A 15,700-nucleotide genomic window follows, 5' to 3' on the forward strand; every position below is an offset into this window, starting at 1 on the left:
AGTCTCCTCCAGCATTGCCAGATTTGGTACGAGCTAATTTGGCAGTATAATAGGTCTTATTGTTTTTGGTGCACGATTGTACCTCAATATAACAGCTGCTGTGCATGGATGGGTATATACATTCACAGTGGCAGGGTTCAGGGTGACCACCTATGGAGGGAATTACTCTAGATAGGTTTTGGTAGACCCACTCCTGTTCCCCATAACCTCCGGCATGACTAGTCGGGGCCTGCAAATAAGCCATCTTATTATTACTGCACTGCACAGACTGTGTATACATATTGGGTACCGTGATAACCTGACCTCCTTTACACTCACAAGGTTTACCATATAAGCTTTCCAATAGCACTTGTCTACTGGGGCATGGTCCAAACCCCCCTTGGACAGTACTCAGGAGGCAGCTTAGTATCCAGATTTTCAGGCATATGGTGGATGGGTTATACACAGCAGGCAATAGCGAGAAGAAGGCAAATATACATTACGAAGAAAGTAAGTAGAAGGGATCTGTCCAGCATGGTCCAGTCACTCAGAGTGCCGGCATATAACAGAAGGGCTCTGATGATGGTGATGAAGCTGCATAGAAGGATTCCAGGGGGGCTGCACAGCTGCATTGGTTTTAGTGTTGGTTACTTTCCTGCAAGAAAACAGTATTCATCTCAGGGAGAGTCCTCTACCCTGGATAGATTGTTATTATCCATTTGTTTAACCAATTGTTCCGGCAGCCACCTGGCTGCATCTAGTTCTTTTGAATAGATGCAAACTGATCCTCTGCCCCATATTAGGATGGGATCGGGTCCATGCCAGGTATTATCCATTGGGTCTTTCCACAGAACTGTGGCATGGTTAGTGCCGGGGTTAGAGTGCCAGAAGCACTCAGCTGCAGGGTGTCCCTTTTGGTCTAAGCTTAAAAAATTTAATGAAAAGAGAGTGGGATAATAGATTTTGGGGGGATCCTCTGACAGGATACCACTCCCCCTTTTTTATTTTTTCGATGGTAATTTTTAGAGACAGATGCTCTCTTTCAACTATACCTTGCCCTTGGGGGTTATATGGCATGCCTGTGATGTGTTTTATGCCTAAATGCTGGCAAAATGTGGTGAATACATGGCCAGTATATCTGGGGCCATTATTTGTCTTTATCTGTTGTGGGGTTCCTAATACTGACATGGCAGTTAACACATGTGCGATAACGTTTTTCCCTGCTTCCCCTGTTTGTGGGGTGGTGAAGATAAAGCTGCTAAAGGTATCAACTGTAATGTGCACATATTTCAGATTACCAAATTCAGGAATATGAGTTACGTCCATTTGCCAGAGGGCATTAGGTATCAGACTGCAGGGGTTTACTCCTAAATGAGGTGTAGGTAAAAGGGTTACACAGGAAGGGCATCCTTTAACAATTTGGCGAGCTTCTTCTCAGGTAATTCTGAACATAAGCCTTAAAGTATATGCATTAATATGATGTAACTGGTGGGCTTTAACAGCTTTGTTAAGGTTATTCGAGTTGTCATGCATGCCCTGGTTAACATAGCACAGTAGAGTGGCCTGATCAGCTAAATGGTTTCCTTGGGTGAGAGGACCCAGAAGATTGGAATGAGCTCTGAGGTGACCAATAAAAAAGGGGTGATTCCTTTTATGAATAAGAGAATAAGAGGGGTGAACAAAATAGCCGCCTCCGAGACGTTTTTTATTTGAGCGGCTGTTTCAAGTAAAGGGACTGACTGAGCTATATAAGCTCTATCTGTGAAGAGGTTAAAAGAGGCACTTCAGAATGCAGAGAACACAGCTATGACAGCTTGTACTTCTGTAAGCTGTGCGGATTTTGAATGAGTTTGAAACTGGACATTTTTGTCATTAAAGACGTAAGCAGCCATTCCCGAGGAGGACCCGTCAGTAAATACTAACATGGCATTAGTAATGGGTTGCATAGATGTTCTTGTAGGGAATACAAAATCATGGGTACTTAAAAAATGAAGAAGCTTGTCAGTGGGGTAATGGTTGTCTATTTGCCCTGAATATGACGAACAGGCGATGGGCCAACAGTCAGTGGTTTGGAAAAGCCAATCGACCTGGTGCTTAGTATACGGCTGGATAATAGTATCAGGTTCTTTGCCAAAGTAGCATTTACTTTGATCCCTACTTAGCATAATAATGTCTGCAATCGCCTGATAATAGGGGTAGATTATTTTGGCAGGCGATGCGTGTAGGTGAACCCACATTATGGGAGCAGCTTGCCAGAACACTGCAGTGGGTGTTAAAAAGTTTGACATATGACTAGAAGCAGGGGCTGATCATAGTTTATGGCAGTGACGAATTGCAATTGAATAGCCTGTTCCACTATTTTGAGGGCTTGATATCCATCTGGGGTAATATTTCTTGGGGAGTTAGGGTTGGGATCTCCCTGTAGGATGTTAAATAACGGTTTTAGATCTCCCATAGTTAATTTTAAATATGGGCGGAGCCACTTTATGTCTCCCAGGAGCTTTTGAAAATCATTAAGGGTTTTAAATTTATCTAGTCTAAGCTCTACCTTTTTTTTAATTAAAATTATTTATTTTTAAAAATTACATTAAAAAAATATGAGGTCCCAATCAACCCCACCACCCCCACCCCCTACTCCCCCCACAGCAACACTCTCTCCCATCATCGTGACACATCCATTGCACCCGGTAAGTACATCTCTGAACATCACTGCACCCCGTAGTCAATGGTCCACATCATAGCCCACACTCTCCCACGTTCCATCCAGTGGGCCCTGGGGGGATCTACAAAGTCCCGTAATTGTCCGTGAAGCACAACCCAGGACAACTCTACGTCCCGAAAATGCCTCCACATCTCATCTCTTCCTCCCATTCCCCAAACCCAGCAGCCACCATGGCTACCATTCCCACACCCATTCCACATTTTCTCTGTGGACATTGGATTGATTGTGTCCATTGCACATCTATGTCAAGTGGGGGCTTAGATTCCACATGGATACTGGATGCACTCCTCCTGCTTTCAGTTGTAGACACTCTAGGCTCCATGGTGTGGTGGTTGACCTTCTTCAACTCCATGTTAGCTGAGTGGGGTAAGTCCAATAAATCAAAGTGTAGGAGCTGAAGTCTGTTGAGGCTCTGGGCCTGGGTGTCATATTATCAGTCCAGAGATTCAAATCCCCTAAATATATCTTAAACCCCACCACCAACTACAATTCCAATAAAGTAGCATGCAAATCTTGTGAGACGAGATCCCCTCTGAGTCCAATTCCATCATGCAGAAACACCAGCTCCAAAGAAGGGCGATCTGCCATGGCAGTGAGCCCCATCTGCCATGACCATAGAACCCGTGGGTCTCTTTATCCCTCAAAAGAACCAATACCTGGGGTTGTATCTACTTTATCTGTTTCTTAGACTCTGCTCAGTTGTGCATAAGGGCATTCCTTCTGACAACCTCCAGACTCTTTTTTAGAGACTCATAGCCTTATAATCTCATTTCTCCTTTCCATTTCCCCCTTACATTAGGACAAACAGCATTTTGAAGTCATGTTATTATATGTAGACAGGGATATTCTGCTGATCCGCATTGAACCTTTAATTCAAGGTCATTTTCTAGTTGCATCTTCAGCTGGTATGTGGTAGTGATCTCTCGGTGCCAGGGAGGCTCATCCTTGGGTGTCATGTCCCACGCTGGGGGAATGCACTGCATCTACATGCTGAGTTTGGCTGTGAGAGTGGCCACATTTGAGTAACATGAAGGCTGTCAGGAGGAAACTCCCAGGCACAGTGCTACTCTAGGCCTTGTTCTTATTGCAGGTGTATAGGCTCAAAAGCATAGCCATTAGTATCAGGAGCCCACTGTTGGGCTCTCCTTCCTTCCTGGTTCTTGCCATTGCACCTGGGGGACTGCCGCTGCTCCCCCAGGGTCCACAACAGTGACCCCCCGGCCAGGGGCCCAGTACCCCCCCAGCTGTTATTTTTAATTGTTTCCACTATGAGTATATCTAGACATTACTATATACCCTGGGCATATGCCCTGTATAACTCCCTGTCAACCATATATATCCTGTCAACAACATCCTATATCAGTATTCCTCCACTGCCATTGTTGAACCCGTCTGTGATCCAAAACTTCCTGTAAAGTGAATCCCAACATAATGTCAGCTTCACAAGAGTCTTAGATCACCGAAATTCATATATACAATATATAGTACTTCCCCAGATCCACCTTAAAACCTTTTCCCTTCCACAGCGATAATCTTTTAGCTTATTCATATCATATTTCCTGAAACTGATGTACAGATTCCAAGACAATTGTTTTCAAACAAGGTGACATCTGTGCTTACTATGTGGTCCATACTTTAGGTTGTACAGTTTTCTAAATTTTTTAGTTATCCTATGTTTTGCCTTATGGTTTACATTATTAGTCTGTCATCCCCTATATGTTTTTGGTGTAATATTAGATGTTTTATATTCATCCTCGTGTACTCTCACAGAACTCCTCTCTTGCCCCCATATTTACCTTGATTCCATCCATTCCACATCCATTTTCCCCTCCCCTTGGGGCCCACAACGCCAGCCAATCTCCATTTCCCGAGAAGCCATGTCCAGAGATACTTGCAGCAGTATTCAGGACCTGACTTTCTCAACTGCCCTAATGCCCTGGGAGCCATCCTTTCTCATGAGAGATACAGTTCTCTCTATTTGACGGCATTAGTCCTCCCCAGGATGTGGGTCCACCCCAACTCTCACTTCTTGGGTCTCTTCCCAATGGTACAACCCACCTTGGCAAAATGAGCCTTCAGCTATTCCCCCGGAGTCCGGCCCGCATCAGACCATACCCCCTGAGCATCCTAAACAGGTAACTCTCCTACTTATACTTTGATACGATTTTCTCAACATTTTGTTCTCAACGAACACCTGACACTCTCCCATGTTCGTATGTTGCCCCTCCCTCCCCCCAACTTTTGGACAATATTACCCCTCTGCCCATCCCCAGCCCCCCTCAAACCCACAAAGCCCCACCCAAAGGCAACCCCTTGCCCCCATTTTGTCCCTTCTTTGTGCTCATACTTACCATCAGCTCATCACAGATTCCACCCCTGCAGACGTTAACTCACATCCTTCCTCCACCCCCCGATTTCCTGTAAGCCTGTTTTCCAGACTCTAACTCTCTGAGGCAGTTTGCTTATTTCATATCATTGAGATCATGTAGTATTTATCCTTCAATGCCTGGGTTGCTTCACTCAACATAAGATTCTCAAGGTTCATCCATGTTATCACGTGTGATTGTAGTGTATTTGTTCTTACAGCCGAGTAGTATTCCATTGTGTGTATATACCACATTTTATTGATCCACTCATCTGTTGATGGGCATTTGGATTGATTCCAACTTTTGGCAATAGTGAACAATGCTGCTATGAACATTGGTGTACATATATCGGTTTGTGTCCTTGTTTTCAGTTCTGTTGGGTATATACCCAGCAGTGGTATTGCTGGGTCATATGGCAAATCTATGGTTAGTTTTTTGAGAAACTGCCAAACTGTCCTCCAGAATGTTTGGATCCTTCTGCATTCCCACCAGCAGTGGATGAGTGTTCCTCTTTCTTCACATCCTCTCCAGCATTTGTATTCTTCTGTTTTTTTCATAGCTGCCAATCTTATGGGAGTAAGATGGTATCTCATTGTAGTTTTGATTTGGATTTCCCTGATAGCTAGAGATTTGGAGCATTTTTTCATGTGCTCTTTAGCCATTTGTATTTCTTCTTTGGAGAAGTGCCTGTTTAAATCTTTTCCCCATTTTTTAAATGGGTTGTTTATCTTTTTGTTTTCAAGATATATGAGTTCTTTATATATGCAAGTTATAAGTCTCTTATCAGATATATGGTTGCCAAATATTTTCTCCCATTGTGTGGGTTCCCTTTTCACTTTCTTGACAAACTCCTTTGAGGTGCAGAAGGCTTTAATTCTGAGGAAGTCCCATTTATCTATTAGTTATTTTGCTGCTCGTGCTTTTGGTGTGATATTCATGAAGCCATTTCCTATTACAAGGTCCTGTAGATGTTTCCCTACACTGCTTTTGAAGATCTTTATGGTCTTGGCTCTTATATTTAGGTCTTTGATCCATTTTGAGTTGATCTTTGTATAAGGTGTGAGATGGTAATCCTCTTTCATTCTTCTACATATGGCTATCCAGTTCTCCAGGCACCATTTGTTGAATAGGCCATTCTCTCCCAGTTGAGAGGGTTTGGTGGCTTTATCGAATATTATATGGCTATATACATGAGGTTCTATATCTGAAATTTCAATTCAATTCCATTGGTCTGTGTGTCTCTCCTTATGCCAATACCATGCTGTTTTCACTACTGTAGCTTTGTAGTATGTTTTGAAGTCAGGAAGTGTGATTCCTCTTATTTCGTTTTTCTTTTTCAATATGTCTTTGGCTATTCGGGGCCTCTTTCCTTTCCAAATAAATTTCATAGTTAGTTTTTCTAGTTCCTTAAAGAAGGCTGTGTTGATTTTTGTTGGGATTGCATTGAATGTGTAGAACAGTTTTGGTAGGATAGACATCTTAATAATATTCAGTCTTCCTATCCATGAACAAGGAATATTCTTCCATTTATTTAGGTCTTCTTTGATTTCCTTGAACAGTCTTGTATAGTTCTCGGTGTATAAGTTTTTTACCTCTTTAGTTAAATTTATTCCTAAGTATTTGATTTTTTTAATTTACTATTGTGAATGGTATTTGTTTCTTGATTTCCTCCTGATCTTGCTCATTATTGGTGTACAGAAATGCTACTGATTTTTGCGCATTGATCTTATAACCTGCGACTTTTAAGCTCTACCTTTTGATTCGTATTTCTGTTCCCCAATATTTGGAATCCCAAGTAAGTATAGGGATCTGTCAGCTGTACCTTATCAGGGGCAATTTGAAGCCCGTGTGCTTTCAAAGTTACCTCCATATCATGGTAGCACTTCAGGACGTCCTGCCCGTCTCTGCCAGCCATCAGAATGTCATCCATATAATGTATGATATAAAGATGTTTCCATTTAATCCTAACATTTTGTATGGCTATGTCTACAAATTTTTTGGCATAAGGTGGGGCTATTGGCCATGCCCTGAGGTAAAACTCTCCACTGGAATCTTTTCATAGGTTCCTTAAAATTGATAGAGGGAAGGCTAAATGCGAAACGTTTCTGATCACTTGGGTGTAATGGGATGGTAAAGAAGCAATTCTTCAGATCTATAATGATTTTATAATAGCCAAAAGGAATAGCAACAGGAGATGGAAGACCAGGTTGCAGAGTTCCCATATGTACCATGGTTTTGTTCACTGCCCGTAAGTCCTGCAATAAATGCCATTTTCCAGATTTTTTCTTAATGACAAAGATAGGTGTGTTCCAGGGTGAATTACTCTCTAAAATATGTCCTGCTGCCAGCTGTTCCTGTACTAACTGCTGTGCGGCTTGTAATTTTTCAAAAGATAAAGGCCATTGATCGACCCATACAGGTTCATCTGAAAGCCAGGTGATTTGGTCTGCATGGGGTACAGGAAGATCAACAACCCCTAGGCTAAATTTCCCAGGCCCCTTTTGCTATTTTGTTCCTTTATAGATAGGGGTTGAGCAATGCCTGATTCGGATTTTCCTAAACCTTTTCCCGGTTTAAACCCTTGCGAGAGCATTTGAGCTGTGACTATATTGTTGGGACTGCACATGAGAAGCCCTATTTGAGAAAGCAAATCCCTTCCCCAAAGATTAATGGGGAGTCCAGATATCACATAGGGTTGTATAGTTCCCTGATTTCCTTCTTTATCCTTCCAGGTTAGTAACTTTGAGCTTTTTTTTGGGATTTTTGACTCTGGCCTATGCCCCTTAAATTAGTTAATGTGGGAGAGAGAGGCCATTTAAGTGGCCAGTCCTCTCTTTTTAAGATGGTAACATCTGCTCCAGTGTCTACAAGCCCATTAAATTCCTTACCGTCCAACCATAAGGTCATCATAGGTTTACTGGTAGAAATAGCTTGTGCCCAATATGCATCAGAGGAACCAAATCCTCCTGAACCACACTTAAAACCTTTCACTCTATTATCTGTGCCTATTAATGGGAGTAGTAATAGTTGAGCAATTCTTTGTCCCATGGGAATAGTGGAAATGTTCTGTGGGGAGGATGCCATTACCTTTATTTCTCCAGTATAATCATTATCGATAATGCCAGGAGAAATTTGAAGCCCATTAATTGTGGAGCTACTTTGTCCAATTAGTAGACCAGAAGTATTATGCAGCAGGGGACCATACACACCCGTTGGTAAGGCTTGTACCCCCATCTGAGGTGTTAATACTGTGTGGGTGGTGGTACAGAGGTCCAATCCTGCACTTACTGGGGTGGCTTGACAGAGTTTTGAAATGGGTTGTTGCTGGCTGGAACAAAGTTGATTGCCCCATAAACTTGTTTGGGTCTGGGGGCCTGGGGCTGGCCCCGATTCCCGTTTCCCTGGAGGGAAGGCAAAGGCTAACCTTGAGCGTCCGTTTTTGACCTACATTCGTTAGCCCAGTGCTTTCCCCATCGGCATCTAGGACATAACCTAGGGGTAGTGCCCTTCCCTTTTGTAACCAGTTGGCCCTTGCAGTTCCTGGTGAAGTGGCCTTCTTCCCCGCAGGTGAAGCATTTCCCCTTATTCTGTTGGGCTAGGTATTGTTTAACTGTAAACCCTTGTAGGGCTGCTGCCATTGCTAAACCTTGTTGATATGCGGCTCCTATGTCTGAACATAATCTAATGTAGCCAGACAAATCCATCTTTTTTCTGTATGGATGGACTGCAGCTTGGCAAGCAGTATTTGCATTTTCATAAGCTAATTGTTTTACAAATTCAGTGCCCACTTCTGCATTCCTAAATATCCTCCCCGTGGTGGTTATAAGCTGATGTACGAAATCGGCAAAAGGTTCTTCTGGTCCTTGTTTTATGCTAGTAAGAGAGGAACTAAGGTCCCCTTTGACAGGCAATTTTCTCCAGGCTCTAGTGCCTGCAGTTTGAATTTGAGCAAAAAGTCCTGCATCATACTGCATTTGATCTTCATTAGTGGTATACTTCCCTTCATCTATAAGCATGTCAAGGTTCCACCCATTGCCTGCCTGCACATTGCGCCTGGCTGTGTCTTTGCAAAGCTCAACATACTCTGGTTTCCATAACAAATAATCTCCTCTGGACAAAGTAGCACAGGCGATAGTATGCCAATGGGTAGGAGTGAGCCAATTTTCTGCTATAGCCTTGAGGATGGCCATGGTATAAGGAGCAGTAGCTCCATATTACGCAACAGCGGTTTTCATTTCTTTGATAACCTTAAAGTCAAAACCATGGTGGTGCCTCCAAGTTTGATTCTGATTGTCTTTGGTTTCTGTTACAGGAAACGCTTATGGCTCTCCTACATCAACCAGAGTGTTAGAAGCTGGAGCACTTTTTAAAATCGCTCCTTGTCTAAGTGGTCTAACAGAGGGTTCAGGAGTTTTATTAGCATTACCAGTTTTTCTGGTCTTTAACCTTTCTAGCTGAGATATAAGCTCCTGATGTTGTTCTTCTAATTGGATTTGTTCTTTTAGTTTCTCTATTTTTTCAACAACTCCTTCCTTGGGTCAACTACCGGCATAACTATAGGTGGGGCTGTGGGATAGGGAACGTATGGCGGAGGTTGAGACTTTACCGTCTCCTCCTCAGATTCACCTGATTCTATATTAGAAGATTCATTAGCAGTTTCCACTTTTAATTTTCTGAGGTCAGGGTACGGGTTCCTACTAGATGTGGTTTTAGTTTTTCCTTTATTTTTATCCTCCTTACAGGATCTTTTGTTTGCATGGGTTAATGGCTGCTTTGACCTGGTGGTAGGCTTCCTGTCCTCCTCACTATCTAGCAAGATCAAGTCCTCCTCCAGACCAGACGCTCCAGATGCACCAGGCGGGTTGGACTTTGGGCAGTCTGCTGATTTCTTAGGGTTGGTGGCTAGAGCCTCCAGCCCCTGCCCTTCTTGTAAAATTTCCTCACCCTTCTTAATAACATTTGCCACCACCGTGTCCCTATGGCGAATACGTAAAATATCATTAATGAGATTCCAATATGAGAATGCAGTTACTGGGAATCTTTCAGGTTCAAAAGTTTTGTAAAAGTCCTGTAAAGCATCCCCCACTCTTTTCCATCTTCTCTCATCAATAGTTCCTTCTTTAGGAAACCACGGACATACTTCCTTCGAAAACTCAAAAAACCTTAATAACTGTTTTACTTTCACCTTTACTCCTCGTGTTTTTAATGCCTCTTGGAAACCCTCTACAAATGTCTCATGCTGGCTCATTTCTTGCCCCATGATCACCAATCACTTACCGAGGCTTCAACCGAGAGGCAGGTTCCCTCGCGGAGTCCTCCGATTCTCGTGTCCTGGCCGGCTCCTCGATCGGCATTCCTCACTTGATCCCTCATACTCTGGTGCCTGTTCAGGCGCCACTTGACCAGACCCACGGATCAGTCAAACCAAGACCTGAGGGAGGGAGTGGGAATGAAAAGGGACAAGAGACACAAAGAATGGAGACAAGACAGGATTCTGATCAAGTCTTGTTTATTGAGGGTCAATCAGGGGTATTTATAGACAGTGATGAATGAGGTTTCACATCACAGATCTGATTGGTCCATGTCACGAAGTTTTTTTGTGGATGTTTCAAAACAACCTCTGAGTGGCATGAGGATAGAAACTTAATTACTACAACAAGGGTGGGGAAACAAACTTAACCGGGTTAGTATCTAAAAATAATGCTTAGCAACAAGATTGCCAATACAACACCAGTGCCAGAGGCAGCTTCCCACAAATTATTTCACCCCTTTGCTAATGGAAGGGGAGAGGGGTTTCAGCTGTTCCCAGTTTGGATTGATTATCCCACCCATCAATTTCTTAGTGAGGACCCAATGATAAAGTTTCTAGAGAACATCCGGGCATTTCTTTGTTCTAGGAAGTGGAATTCCAGGGCTGGGGTTCCTCCAGCAGCCATCTTGGGGGTTCCAGATGTGCACATGGGCTCCTTGTCAGGTTTCAGATCCATCTATTAATTCCCTATCTTATTAGCGTGCTCTAGTATCATATGGGTTTTAAGAAATGTGTACAGTATGTAAAACTTAAAAATATTTATGAATTAAAAATGTTTTAGGAAAAAAAGATATTTTCATGCAATTATGCACAGTCTCCCTGTGTAAATTTCAAGGTGAGATTTGTTTCCTGCAAAACAGATCATTGTTCTTTGAGAATGTTTTCACTTCTCTTAATGCATTTCTTTTGTCTCCTCTGACATTGCATTATTTCACTCTATTTTTAAAATTTTTATGTGCAAATCACATGTCAGTTAAAATGAAAACTCTCACATGCAGAAAATAAGTCTGGATTTTAAAAACCAAGAACTAAAGAAATCCTTCCTAAAAATGACAGCATCTGATTCAAGTAAAAAATGACTTAAACACTAGTAATAAAAAAAAAAACTCATTTCATGAAGAATGCAGAGAAATGTCTGCTGAGTGTTTTAGGTCAGATGTTTTGGAATGCTGCAGTATGTTTTATGAGGAATTTGAGGGGAAGATTTCATAGCAGAAGGTGTGAATGTGGCCTGTATTGACCTAAGTGGTGACCTAATGGGACAGTGAAGCTATGGGATGCCCATGGATTCAAGCTGCTTGTCAAAGAGAAACTCCCCATTGCAGTTCAGAAATCCTTCCTCATTTCCTCTCTCCCAAGCTTCCCATTCTCTCCTTGATCAGTTTCTAGCATTTCACATCTTATTTCCTGCTAAAGAACCTGTTCAAGTAACTGGTGTAAGTGTTTTCCTTCTCAATTTGTTCATCCTTCCTTACCTCACAACAAAACTGACTTATCAGGAAACAGTCTTCCTCTCCATTCACAAACTTCCTGTCCCAAGAAGACAGGTACAAGACTTCTAACTGAGCCAAATTTGCCACTCCTTTTTCCTCTTATTCTTGGCTTACTGAATTTGATATCAAGCTTTTCAATTCTAGTTGGGACACTGAGCTAGTCAATTGGTTTAATTTATCAAAAACATCAGTAGGCTTACATTGTGAATAAAGTTGAATAGTTCCTGCAATAAAGGAATCAAAGTCAAATCCCTGATTCTTTTCCCTTTCTTTTTCAGCCAGTTGCTGTGAATGCTTCCTCTAGAGCTATCTGGGCTTTAACCCCCAGTCCTTTCACATTTTGGCTTGCCTTTCTTATCAGATTTTTATTTGCTCTGTTCTTTACAATTGGAAAGATCTATAATAAGCTTGGGTTCATAGGAATGATTAACTTCACTCTCTTTCTAAACTAAGCTATCTAAATATGACGATGACCTCATTTTGTCATTACAAGTATGGCTACACTCCAGATCAAGTATTTGTTTTTGTGATGATCTTGGTGCTGCCAACAAGGCTCAGTAGAGTAAATTCTAATCAAAAGCAGGATCCTCTAGATACTTTTCACAATCTCCATCCAAATTTTTTCAAGGATCAACTTGTACTTCTTCATCAGTGACATCAGACAGAACTTTTGGGTCAAGCTGAACTTCTTGAATATCAAAATTGTTATGCATAGGCCAATCATGCTCTGAAAACTGACAATCATGGTATCTTTCCCCATTATAAATGTGACCATGAATTTCATCCATAAGCAAAATATCATCAACTTCATCTTCAATATGAAAAAGATGACGTGAAATTGGCTCACCTGTTGGAAAAGAATATATGCTCATGTAAGGATAGGAAAGTGCTTTCTCTGCTGTCAACAGATGCATTGGACTAAATGTCAGGATCTGTTCCAGGAAATCCAGTGCTCTCTAATTCCTGTGTTAAAGGTTTGTGTGGCTCAGTCATGTCATTTCTAACGTAAACTGGAATTATACTGAGAAGATCCAGATGATCTTCATGTATAATGGGAATAGACTCTAAAATCACCTGCATCTGTTTAAGTTTATGTGTTCCTGCAAAAAGAGTTTTACCAGTCAGCATTTCAGCAAAGATGCAGCCTTCAGCCCACATGTCAATGGCTTTAGTACCATTATTAGGAGAAAGTAAAAGGTGTGGAAACCTGTACCATTTAGTAACTAGTCCTTCAGAAAGATGACCCTTATGGGAATAATGGGGATCCATGATCCATGCAAGACCAAAGTCACCTATCATCAGCACCATGTCTCTGGTATTGATGAAAAGATTAGCTGGTTTGAGATCTCTGTGCAGTATGTTTGCAGAGTGAATATACTTGAGCCCATGTAGTAGTTGATAGGTGAAAAGTCTGGCATGCTCCTCCAGTAAAGGGCCCTGAGCCAGCACATTAGCCAACTCTGTCTCCATGTACTCCCAAAAGATATAAACACTGTTCAGTTCAGTAAGAGAGCCCACATCATCTGTTAACTGGCTTCCATTGGGGCCAAGAAGTTCAAATACTTTCACAGTGTCATCATGGTCAAGTCTTCTAGTAATTTTGATTTCACATAGAGCATGTTTACCACTCTGGGGATCAGTAAAGACAATTTTCTTTTCTTTTTTTAAAGTTTTATTTTATTTCTTTCTCTCCCCTTCCCCCCATTGTCTGCTCTCTGTGTCCATTTGCTGTGTGTTCTTCGGTATCTGCTTTGCATTATATGGTGGCAATGGGAAAATGCATCTTTTTTGTTGCATCATATTGCTGCATAAGCTCTCCATGTATGCAGTGCCACTCCTGGGTGGGCTGTGCTTTTTTCACGTGGGGTGGCTCTCCTTGTGGGGTGCACTCCTTGCATGTAGGGCACCCTTAGTGGGGGCACACCTGTGTGGCATGACACTCCTTGAGCACAGCAGCACTGCACATGTGCCAGCTCACCACACAGGTCAGGAGGCAGTGGGGATCAAACCCTGGACCCTCCATATGGTAGAGGAATGTTCTATCAGTTGAAAAATATCTGCTTCCCAAGGGCAATTTTCTTGATGGCTACTCTTTTGTCACAGTCATTGTCTACAACAGAAAAAGCCAAGTCATTGCCTCCACACCAAATGGTTTTAAGTCCATATATTGATCAATGTGAGGTTTTAATGCATCACCCACATTTCTAATAGAAATATATTCATAAGGTGGTGGTATCTAGAAGATAATCTTGATTCCATTGGGAATCTTAATTTTCACAAATTTACTAGAAAAATAGTTCTCTTCAAGCACTGCTAGTTTCTTTGTGGTAAATGGTATCTTTTTTTTTTTTAGATTTATTTTATTATTTATTTCTCTCCCCTTTCCCCCTGTTGTTTGCTCTCTGTGTCCAATTGCTGTGTGTGTGTGTGTCCACTTGCATTCTTGTCATGTGGACCAGGAAACTGTGTCATGTTTTTTGTTGAGTCATCTTGCTGCATCAGCTCTCTGTGTGTGCAGTGCCACTCCTGGATGGGCTGTGCTTTTTTCAACTGGGGACACTCTTCTTGTCAGGCACACTCCGTGCATGTGGGGCTCCTCTATGCAGGGGACACCCTTGGGTGTCATGGCACTCCTTGCACACATCAGCACTGCATGTGGATCAGCTCTCCACATGGGTAAGGTGGCCCTGGATATCAAACACTGGACCCTCCCTATGGTAGGCAGACACTGTATCAGTTAAGCCACAACCACTTCCCAACAGCATGTTTCTAAAAGAAGAAAATGAAGAAATTAAATGTGTAATTTTCTTATATATTTGGGAATTTTATAAAAATATTTCTTATAAGACTTTTAAAATAATCACTGTCGATTCTGTCCTCATACTTATATGCATGATAAAATTGTTGGTTAGTTTTTTCTAAACATTTTAAAATTTATTCATTTCTACTCCTACCCCTCATTGTTTCTGTGCTTGCTATATGCTCTCTGTGTCCATTCACTGTATGTTCTTCTGTGCCTCCTTGTCTTCTCTTTAGGCAGCACCAGGAACTGATCCTTGGACCTTCTGAAGTGGGAGAGAGGTGCTTGATCTCTTGCACCACCTCAGCTCCCTGGTCTGCAGCATTTCTTATTGTCTCTCCTCTGTGTCTCTTTTTGTTGCATCATCTTGCTGTGTGATCTCTCTGCATGGGCCAGCACTCCAGTGTGTGTCAGCTTGTCTTCACCAGAAGGCCCCAGAAATTGAACCCTGGACCTCCCATATGGTAGAAGGAGCCCAATCACTTGAGCCACATCCAGTTCCCCATTTTAGCCATTTTTAATGGAAGTTGCACATGAGGTTCTTTTATTCCTGCATCATCTAAATTGTTTCTCCCTCATATATGCCCTCTTTCTTTCCTGCTTAGTGAGATTTGGCTTTACGTTCAAAGGTCTTTTTGTGGTCTTTCTCCAGTTTTAGACTAGTGATGACCGCCTTGCTGGGTTGAATGCCCGTGTGGACAGTGGTGCCATTAGCCTTCTCCTGCTGCACTCGTCGATGTTGATGACATAGTTCTTCCTGTAAACCTGGACTACTTTGCCAATTTGTTGACCTTTGTATGTCCTTGCACAACCTGAACTTCATCAACTTTTCAGATAGGCATGGATTGAACATTATATTTCTGTCTCCGTTCCTGGGAAAGAAGGAAAGACACAATTTTCCTCTAAATGTAGAAAAGTGCAATGAAATGCTGTATTTGTCAGCCAAATAGGTGCTGATGCAAAATACCAAACCTCTGTTTGGCTTTTATAAAGGGTATTTATTTGGGGTAGAAGCTTACAGTTACTAGG

At 42.1% G+C, this 15,700-nt stretch overlaps 1 pseudogene; it reads right to left on the bottom strand.

The window, feature by feature from the left end:
- Positions 1 to 12,494: 12,494 nt before the first annotated feature.
- Positions 12,495 to 15,494, bottom strand: LOC101429887 (mitogen-activated protein kinase 6 pseudogene; annotated as a pseudogene).
- Between the last annotated feature and the right edge of the window lie 206 nt (positions 15,495 to 15,700).

Source organism: Dasypus novemcinctus, chromosome 18 (assembly GCF_030445035.2).
Source record: "Dasypus novemcinctus isolate mDasNov1 chromosome 18, mDasNov1.1.hap2, whole genome shotgun sequence".
Taxonomy (NCBI): Eukaryota; Metazoa; Chordata; class Mammalia; order Cingulata; family Dasypodidae; genus Dasypus; species Dasypus novemcinctus.